Consider the following 10,513-nt stretch of genomic DNA (forward strand, 5'->3'; position numbering starts at 1 on the left):
GCAAGCCTCAGAGAACCAGACACACTCAAAATGACACTGTCCCCTCAGCATAGGCTCCCGCGGAACCACGTGTAAGGCACATAAGTCAGCAAGGATAGAGCGCCGACACAGTAACCACAAGACCCACGCGGGCATGCCACCCACGCACTGCAGAGATACAATGCAAAAGAGGCAGTCACATACACCACGTGCACAAACACAGCACTTAGGACAGATCTTGTTGATAGTCTCGACAAGACAGAGTGTTCCCATCCAGACTCACTCTTGGCACCAGGGCTGGAGAGAGTGCTGGCTGACACCCCTCACTCACATTCAGCCTTCAGTCTGAAGTGCCCATTGCACCTGCTACCAAGGTGCCTGCACACACCCCTGCCGAGTGAGGGCATTCATGGGAGCCTTCCTTGCTCATTGTCCAGTGGCCCACATTGGCCCTCTGCTTCTTGGATGTTGGCAGTGCAGCCTGAAGCTCCTGTCTGCCTGTTTCCTAGCTTGAGATACAGGAGTCCTCTTCCACCCTTCCTCATTCCCCCTCATCCCCTAGTATTCCTGCGCCTCCTGTCTTACTGCCCTCATTCTGGGTCTTTGACCCAACCCAGAACCTAGTTATCTGAGAACCTGTCTTCCTTTTGCTGAGTCTGGAAAGGAAGTTGGTAGCAATCCCATCAGACAGGATCTTCCAGTCTAGGAAGACCAATTCAAAGACACCTGCGTTTAGTCACTTTCAGCAGAGATAACACTAGTCTGTCGGGGATGCTCTCAAGAGCCTCTAGGCTGGCCAGCAGCACCTTTAGGATTCCAGGGGCAGAGATAGCAGAGGAAGCACGTCTCTGCAGCTCACAGGCTGGCGCCACCCATCCCTGGGTGTGAGACCCTGAGTGTGTCATTTCAGCTGTTGGGAAGGTTAGGGGGCACCGTATGCAAAGCCCCTGTCAGTCCACAGGCATGCAGAAGGGGAATAGTGTGCTTTGTCAAGAAATATGTACTCACCCTCTGTTCCCTTGCATAGGGTATGACTCCGGGCTTAGGGCACACAGGTGAGGAAGAGAAATAGGGCCTGCAGTCTGGTGTTGGGGCAACACATTTATGTAAAAAGAAGATCTGGGCATGGAATTGGGGAATTCTTGCTCCGAAGTCAGCCCTGCTTCTGAGCTGAGGGATTGTGGGTGAGCTAGTCCCCACGGTTTATGCACCACATTTTTTGGGTGGTGGCAACACTACTCTGCCTCACAGGGCCGTTGCCCCAGTAAAGGTTGATACAGAAATGAGCAGGTGCTTTGGTAAATTACAAAGAGGCCTTGTGTGTGAAGTGAGAAGCGAGAAGGACAAGGCAGGACACCGTAATGCCACAAGAAAGGTGTGTCATTCACTGTGATTTAGAGGCTTAGTTTCTGGTAGGATGCAGGAATGGGAGGCACATGCTTCAGGAGGAGGGAATCGAATGGACTGGCACACACAAAATTTAAAAATCCACGTTAAATACTTGCCCAGCAGGAAGCAGATTGGCACATGCTAATGCCTATTCGCACTACTCAAGGGAACCTATAGTCAAACTTCTGGAATCTTCTTACCCACAAGGTGGATTACAGAGTGGTGATAGTGCCCAGGCCACTCCAGGTCAGACCCTGATAATGAGACGCTTATTCATCAGTCCCATACATCACTCCCCTCAGGACAGGGTCCTGAAGAGGAGCAGGCAGGCCAGAGCACGTAAGAGAAAGCAAAGCTGTGAGAACAGAAACAAGATTGGCAAGGGAAGTGAGTATCTTCCCAGGGCTCCTTTCCTGGGACCTAGCACAGAGAAGAGACTGGTGCCATGACCACCTGACAGCATTTGACTACACGCTCAGAAGACACAATCCTCGCACGACAAGCATGCTGAGCCAGGCCCACAAGCTCTGATGAGCTTCATCAAGGAGTCCAGGGGTTCAAGAGAGTGATTTCTTTCTAATCTATTGCTTTCATTGGTTAATTAATAAAGAAACTGCCTAGGCCCATTTGATAGGCCAACCCTTAGGTGGGTGGAGTAAACAGAACAGAATGCTGGGAGAAAGAAGCCGAGTCAGACAGTTGCCATGATTCTCCCACTCCAGACAGACGCAGGTTAAGATCTTTTCCTGGTAAGCCAGCTTGTGGTGCTACACAGAATATTAAAAATGGGTTAGATCAATATGTAAAAACTAGTCAATAAGAGGCTGGAACTAATGGGCCAGGCAGTGTTTAAAAGAAAAAAAAAATCCACGTTAAAAAGTGAACAGTGAGCCGGGTTGTGGTGGTGCACACCTTTAGTTCCTACTCTTGGGAGGCAGAGGAAGGCGGATCTCTGAGAGTTCGAGGCCAGCCTGGTCTATAGAGTGTGTTCCAGGATAGTCAAAACTTCATGGTGAGACCCTGTCTTAAAGAAATCAACCAACCAATCAATCAATAAATGATCAGTTCTTGCTTAGGCAGTATATAGACTAAAATTGGAATTATACAGAGAAATTTAGTATGATCCTTGTGCAAGCATGACATACAGATTCATGATCACTCCACGTTTTTCCTCATAAGAATGCTGTTTGCTAGGGGCCTGGAGAGATGGCTCAGCAGTTACAGCACTGGTTGCTCTTCCAGAGGACCCGGGTTCAATTTCCAGCACCCGCAACAAGAACTGTCTAACTCCTGTTCCAGGGGATCTGACATCCTCACAGACATACATGCAGGTGAAACACCAATGCACATAAAATAAAAATAAATAAATTATTTAAAAAAGAATGCTGTTTGCTGCAATTCTGTGTTCTTTGCTTGTTGTTGTTTTTAAAAGGGTTGTTGATGTTGAAAAGCCTTAAATAAAACTGATTTAAAATTTAAGACCAGACAAAAGATATCAACAGATCCTTCCCCAAAGAGAAAACCCAAATGGCCAAGATGACCAAAAATATAAAGAGACGTTCACCTTCATCAGCCATGTGGGAGATGCAAATGAGAAGGGCCATGTTGTGGCATCATCTCATGTCCCCAGGGTAGCAAAGAGTTAACATCTGCCTGTCTCAGAGAGTGGGGGTAGTTAGGGGCAGTGCCAGGGCCTCTCAGGTTCTGCTGATGGGATGTCAATAGCTAGGACTTTGGAGACCTGGTGGGGAAACATCAAGTGGGATTTAAGATACGGGTACTTCCAGTTTAATGGTACTCAACATATAATAGCAAACAAACAAACAAACAAAAATAGAAGTATATTCTGAGAGAAATTAAACTAAGACAATGGACCCTAACATACATACATACTAGGAACAGATGAACAGGGACGTAGATAGGTAGCCTGGGATAGAAAATGTTCATTTAAACCTGCGAGACTGCACTGTGCAAGGTTTTAGTGATAGTCAGGGGGTATAGAGGTATTAGCCATCTGTGGGCAATGAACGATACTGGACTGGTGTGTGTGTGTGTGTGTGTGTGTGTGTGTGGCCTGAGATTGGAAAGAAGCACAAAGAGGGTTTAATCAGATCTGTACAATTTCTTTCTTAGAAAAGACCAAATATGTCCAAGTATGAGGATGTGACGGAGCTGGTGACTGGCCTTTAGTCATCTCTACTTATCTCCTTCCTAGCCTGCGGCTCTCCCTCTGCTTCTGGACTTTTCCTCCTGGAGGAAAGAGGGAGTAACTAGGAGCCTTGAAGCCTACAGGACCCGGGAAGTTCATGAAAATGAGAAGATCTGCAACCTCTGCCCCTCTGTAAGGTCATAAAAGTAGTAACGAAGGGAGCTGGGGAGCTGGCTCAGTGAGTTAAGTGTGTAACAGGCGTGAGGCTATGACTTCAAATGCCCAGAGCTCACACAGAAGCTGAGCACAGTGGTTTGCTTCTGTAACCACAGAACTCAGAGTGGAGATAGCAGACATGGGGGCTCACAGCAGACATGGGGGCTCACAGCAGACATGGGGGCTCACAGCAGACATGGGGGCTCACTGGACACCTAGTCTAGCTGAGACAGCAAGCTCCAGGTTTGGTGAGAGAAAAAAAAGTGTTCATGTCTCCCAGGGAGGAGTTACAAATAATCTGGTCACTGTGAAGATGCGAGGCACCCAAGACCCCAAGAAAGTAGAGGAAGGACATCTGACATTGCCTTCAGACGTGTGTACACATGGGCAAACACATTTGCACACATATAAATAAACCCACCCCAATGTAGTAAACTCTATCTGGAGAGAGAAGACTTAACAAAGCTAACTGCAGGGCGGGGAGATCTAAGGGAGGAGATTTAGTGAGCTGTCACTCATAATGGCGTGGGCATTTTGGTGATGTAGGTTGTCACCCTGCTACAATTAGTGGCAATAAACCCATTGGTTCACAGCATAGGCTAGAATGGAGTCAATTCTTTGCTCTCTCCATTTGGGGCGAATAGGTGTTTGTTCAAGTCTCCTAGGAAAGACCCACATTCCACGTTTGGGACAGCTGGTCATCATCAAGATGGGCACAGGAGGTCCTGAGATGATTACGAATGTGGAGGCTTGGGATGCAGTGCCACTTAAGTGTGCAGGGTGGTTAAGGCCACAGCTCCTCCTAGGTCTGCCATCAGTTGCCTTCCTCTTTTAAGATTTGTCACAACTTGGTGAGCCAAGCTTGACAGATGTCAGGGAGAGGGTGGAGGGTTAGAGTGGCAGGGGCACACACACACACACACACGCACGCACGCATGCATGCACACGCATGCACATACACGTACACACACGCGCGCACACATGCACATGCACACACAATGCACACATGCGTGTGCACGTACGCATGCGCACACACACATGCACGCACGCGTGCCTGCACACACACGCACATACACCTGCATGCACACATGCACACGCATGCATCACACCAGGACATGCTCCATCCCCTCAGCTGTGCCTCCTCTTCACTCAGCACTGCCCCTTTTATATTCGGTTAAGGAAGATGTAGAAATGTGCAAGGAAGAAATACAAGCCACCCGCGATGGTCTCCGTCTTACACTTAAATCACTTTTCCTGGAGTGCAGTGCACCAATCCTAACTCGCTTGTTTAGCACACAGTCACTAACTTACTTTGAAAAAACATCATTTCGTTTCAGAACCCTTTACTCAAGTCCTAAGCAATATCCATGAAGGTTCTATATGAAATGAATGTTTTACACAAATATTGGATATTATGGTCATTCAGTCTATGGAAATAATTATCGTTCAGGTGACTAGTTAGATGGGTCTGTGTTCTGTGTCTAAATTTGGAGGTCAGCTTAGAATGATTTTATCATGGAGGTGTTTTCTCCTTCCTTCCTTCCTTCCTTCCTTCCTTCCTTCCTTCCTTCCTTCCTTCCTTCCTTTCTTTTTTTCTGCTTTTTGAGACAGGTTTCTCTGTGTAGCTTTGGAGCCTGTTCTGGAACTCACTCTGTAGACCAGGCTGGCCTCAAACTCATAGAGGTCCACCTGCCTCTGCCTCCTAAGTGCTGGGATTAAAGGCGTGCACCACCACTGCCTGGCAGGTGTTTTCAAATTATAGTAGAAAACACAGCCATTAACACTATTTGAAAATGAGTGGGTTGGTGGGGTCAGCCTGTGACCTGTTGAAGTGCCTGTGGCCTTGGTTAGCTGCCAAGCCATAAACACTTTTTACCTGTGGCTTTTGTGGGTAAATAAAAGAAGTCAAGTTGTCTATTCCTGTAGAAAGGGAACCTTTGCCAGCTCATGGAACTGGAACTGCTGCTACCCCACCCCCACGTCACTATGGAATACAGTCTCTCCATCTGTTAAAAATGAATTAGTCCTATCTGATTGGTGGTGACACATGCCTTTAATTCCAGCACTCAGGGGGCAGGGACATGTGGATTTCTAAGTTCTAGGCCAGCCTGGTCTACAGAGTGAGTTTCAAGACAGCCAGGGCTACATGGAGAAATCCTATCTCGAAAAACCAAAACCAAACCAAAATAAAACAAAGAAAAAATAGTTGTCTTTCGTATCTACTTTCAACATTCAACAGTCAGTTCGGGAGCCATGCTGTGGACACCTGTCTGTTGGGATCTTGTGCTATAAAGATAAAGTCCAGCCAATGGCCTCAAGTTGTCCTTGGCCCAGAGCTGGTGTGGGGAGAAGCAGGACAGATACATCAGCAGGTAATTGCCAGAGATGGGGTCAGATAAGCAGGCTGGCTTTGAGCACACAAGAGTGACTTCCTGTATTCTGCTCCCCTCCCCCAGTAATTGAATCATTTGATCCTGTGACCTTGGTCCTTGTGTCTCCTTTATGGGGTAACCTGAAACAAATACTTAACTAACCAGGGCTGCTCAGTGGTTAACGTTTAGAACAAATGTGTGGTTTTCTGTCATTCATCATACATGATCTCACGTAAATACTTGACCTATTCTAACTTTAAGTTTTATATTTGAGATTTTGAGAATGATTTTCTCTCTCTCTCTCTCTCTCTCTCTCTCTCTCTCTTTTATTTTATTTTTTTAAATAATGGTTTTACAAGACAGGGCTTCTCTGTGTTTCAGCTCTGGGTGTTAGACCAGGCTGGCCTTGGACTCATAGAGATCTGCCTGCCTCTGCCTCCCGAGTGCTGAGAATAAAGGCGTGTGCCACCACTGCCAGGCTTTGTCTTCTTGCTTCTATGGTGTGTTGTTCCATTTTGGTCTTGAGAGATGGAAACTGAGGCGGTTGCAGGAGTTTAGCAGAATCTTTGTATCAGGGCAGACGTCAGAATGAAGAGCTGTTGTTTAGAGCTACTCTGACCTTGAAGAATCCTTGTGGAAAAGCAGTGATTGCCCAGCTGAAGGGGCTTTGCTGCCACCTCACCTTGTGACTTTGGTCACGAGAAGCCTCAGGCACACCAGAAGCTTTTGGTATTATTGTGTATTGCAAGCGATACATAATAAAGGACTAGAGCCGTGGGGGGCAGCGTGTGCGCTCTTCTTCAGTAGTAAGATGTGTAAATTGGGGTTAGGGACCTTGGTACTAGGAAACACTTTGTGTAACTGTCAATAAAATAAGCCTTTTTATGGTTGTTTGGGGTTCAGTCCTTCGGAGAAAATGGAGCTGCCTGCTGCCACAGAGAGCTTAAAATTTCATCTTGGAGTGACAACCTGCACCGCACAGAGCACCGGACAGAAGCAAAGTTAAGCCATCGAGCCCAGTGCCTCCTCCCCAGCCCTTAACGTGTGGCCTTCTGCCTCAGCGAATGTCCATTTGCAGCCTAGGACACCTTTGATATCATGATATTTCACCTACATGCTGTCTCACCCCACGCCCACAGCTGCAGGGTGAGCAAGGCTCCAGGAAGGCAGAACTTCCTCACCTGTGGCTAAGGAAGCTACGTGACATATTCACAATCACACCGATGGAAGTTAGACATGGCCACTGGGGCCAGGGAGCTAGCTGAGAGGACCTCCCACGTCAACTCCTAAGTCCCCTTTTTCATGTGGGGGAAGGACAGGGAAGCAGGGAAGACTTTCAGGCTGAGTGGGAAATCAGTGCAGAAGCCAGATCTGCTGGCATTGTCTTGTCAGCTCTCAGGCAGTCCCTGGAGTCTTTTCTTTTAAATTATTTTTACGATTTAGTTAAAATATAATTATATCACTTCCCCTTTCCTTTCCTCCCTTCCCCCTTCACCTCTCCCTAAATTCCCTCCCCTACTCCTTTGAGGTCTCCCCCATCTCTCAAGTGGATTCCGCTTCTTCTCCAATCAGTATTGTTACATATATATGTAGATGCAACATATGTGTGTATTTATGTCTGTGTGCACAAATATATAAATATATAATCTGCCGAGTTTGATTGATTGTTTGTTTTTGTTGGTTTTTCAAGACAGGGTTTTTCTGTACCTTTGCAACCTGTCCTGGAACTCATTCTGTAAACCAGGCTGGTCTTGAATTGGCATAGATCCTCCTGCCTCTGTCTCCCACATGCTGGGATTAAAGACCCGGTGGCCCAAGTCTGTTTTTGTTGTTTGTGTGTGTGTGATTGCAAGGCTGACCACTTTGTATTGGACACAAATTAAGGGGTTCCTCCTGGGAGAAGCTAACTCTTCCTCTTTCTTTTTTTAAAATTTAACGTGTATAGGGTTTTGCTTCCACGCATGTGGCGCCATGGAGGCCAGAAGGCAGCAGGTGGAAGAGCAGCCACACTTTCCCCTGTTGAGCCACCTCTCCAGCCCCATCCAGTCTTTCTACCACCAATGTTTGCTTTAAAAATTATGTCACAAGGCTGGGCGGTGGTGGCGCACGCCTTTAATCCCAGCACTCGGGAGGCAGAGGCAGGCGGATCTCTGTGAGTTCGAGGCCAGCCTGGTCTACAAAGGGAGTTCCAGGACAGGCTCCAAAGCTACAGAGAAACCCTGTCTCGAAAAACCAATAAATAAATAAATAAATAAATAAATAAATAAATAAATAAATAAATTATGTGACATGAAACAATTTTGAAGGGAATCCTTGCTGGAGTGGGAAGGTATGAGAGGCCCTTCAGGACCCCTTTCTGCTTGGAGAGCTATGAACCTGTCATCAGGATCCTGAGGTTCTTCAGAGACAAAGAGGCCTTTACTCTTGCAGCAAACTCTTGCCTTGCCCCATCTTTTGTCTGTTCTGTTCCCAATATTGGGGCAATAAGTTTAAGAGGATTAGCTGGGGCCTTTTGGCTTCTTCTAAGACCACAGTCTGGGTCCCTTGTTCTCCCACCTCAAAGGAGAAGAAAGATCCAGGTAGAGTTTCACGTTGGGAGGGGTGGTGCTCAGTGTGTGGGAGCTGTCACGAGGTAGGAACCCGCTAACCTAGAGTGCATTTTCATGCGGTGTGTTTCAAATCACAGGATGCCCCCAACAGTGAAGCTTCGTCAAGCCCCAGGGCAGAGTATGGCATGTGAAGTTCAAGTGGTCAGGGGACAGGCCAGCAGGTTATCTAAAGAGGCTGGTCTGCAGGGGAGACATGAGCAGTGTAGAGTTGGGAATAGTGGACACAGTTTGAAAGGAAGTCAAAGCAAAGAGATGCCAAGGCAGGGAGATAAGAAACAGGAGATTGGGTGAACAGAGGGACATGCCTCTCCGGAGACAGCCTTAGTCTGTACAGAATACAGGGGACTCAAAAGGGAGCTAGAGGGACTGAAACCACAGGTAACATGCTCACCCAGCCTGCCAGGCCCATCCAAGTACTTGGTAATGCACCTTCGGAGTGACCACAGTTTCTACATGACTGGCCATCCGCCCTGGCATTTCCTATGTCCACGTTTAGCCCACTCAGCTTGCAGCCTCCTCTGTCCATCACAGGAGGTGTCGCGTGGGCTTCCTTCTCTGTGTTATTGGCAGCTTTGGTGTCAACTTGCTTAGGCTGTGGGCCCCCACTGTGTAATCAAATGCCAGTCTGGGTGTGGTTGTGAAGGTGACACCTAGGTCTGTGCACACCGGTTAAGTTAAGGAAATGACCCTCCCTAGTGTGAGCGGGCCCCACTCAGTTGAAGGTGTTCAAAGTGAAAATGATATACTCTGCAGATTCCAAACTTGCCGCCCCGATACAGCCTTACCAGCTAATTCCACAAATGTCCCTTATAAGTATTGCATATGGATATGCATCTGTCTCATGTTGTCCCCAAATCAACTGAAACACACACGTTTGGAGTCTGTGAGGGCAGAGGCTGCTCAGGCTCCTCAAGGCTCATCGCCTGCACCTCACGGCAGTTGTGGGTCCTGTTCTCCTTTCCAGTCTTGCCTTCTGTTCAAAGATCCCACACTTTTCTTCTTCAGCCCTCCAAGGCCATGGCTTTTCCTGTAGTCACCTTCTCCACAGTCATGACCTTCCAAAGGGCCCAGATAGGAACGGAAGGACCAGAGGAATCTTCGGGCAGATCTGGAAGCTGGCCCTGAGCCACAGGTGAGAGACTAGGCCTGGCTTCTTAGGACATTTACACCTATGGCAATTCACACCTATGGCCCTGTGTTACCATGGTGAGGAGGCTGTGCCAGCATTTTCACAGCGTCCAGAGGGGTCCAGAGCACCCCAGAAACTCATTATTCAGTCAGCTCTGCAACAGGATGAAGAGCTAGGACCCGAGTGCTGTCTATCCCTGCAGAGTCTTGCTTAAAGCCACCAGGCTGAACTCCTCCCATCTTAGGCAAAGTGGGATCTTGCTGAAGGACAGCAAGGGCCTGTGGTGCCAGCAAGCGACTAGATAACAGTACAAGGCAATGACCCAGGGAACTGCAGAACTCCACTACGTGGGGCCCGGTGTACTCCAGGGTCTTCTCCAGGGGTCAGCCTGGGAGAGTGATCTGATGTCATCCGAAGCTGCTTTCACACATGCCTGTCTGCTCTCCAGGGAGACACGGCAGTCTTTATCGTGATGCCAGCCGGGCAAGGTAAATGTTAGCTTTCCATTCCTCAAAATGGGGAATTGTCCCTAACAGAGTTTTATGATCTATCTGGGTACTGGGAAGATTCCAAGTGACAACTACCCTCTTGAAGCAATAGCCCAACGTAAGCTAACGACACAGAACCTAGAATTAATCCATCTTGACTCAAGACCAAGTTGTATGTACCA

General features: G+C 47.8%; 1 non-coding gene across 1 annotated transcript; it reads left to right on the plus strand.

Annotated features, from left to right (window-relative positions):
* The first annotated feature begins 2,432 nt into the window (after nucleotides 1–2,432).
* On the plus strand, nucleotides 2,433–2,538 carry LOC130864987 (U6 spliceosomal RNA). Its single transcript, XR_009056031.1, has one exon. It is a non-coding gene; the product is annotated as a U6 spliceosomal RNA (small nuclear RNA).
* The last annotated feature ends 7,975 nt before the right edge of the window (nucleotides 2,539–10,513 follow it).

This window comes from Chionomys nivalis, chromosome 22, assembly GCF_950005125.1.
Source record: "Chionomys nivalis chromosome 22, mChiNiv1.1, whole genome shotgun sequence".
Taxonomy (NCBI): Eukaryota; Metazoa; Chordata; class Mammalia; order Rodentia; family Cricetidae; genus Chionomys; species Chionomys nivalis.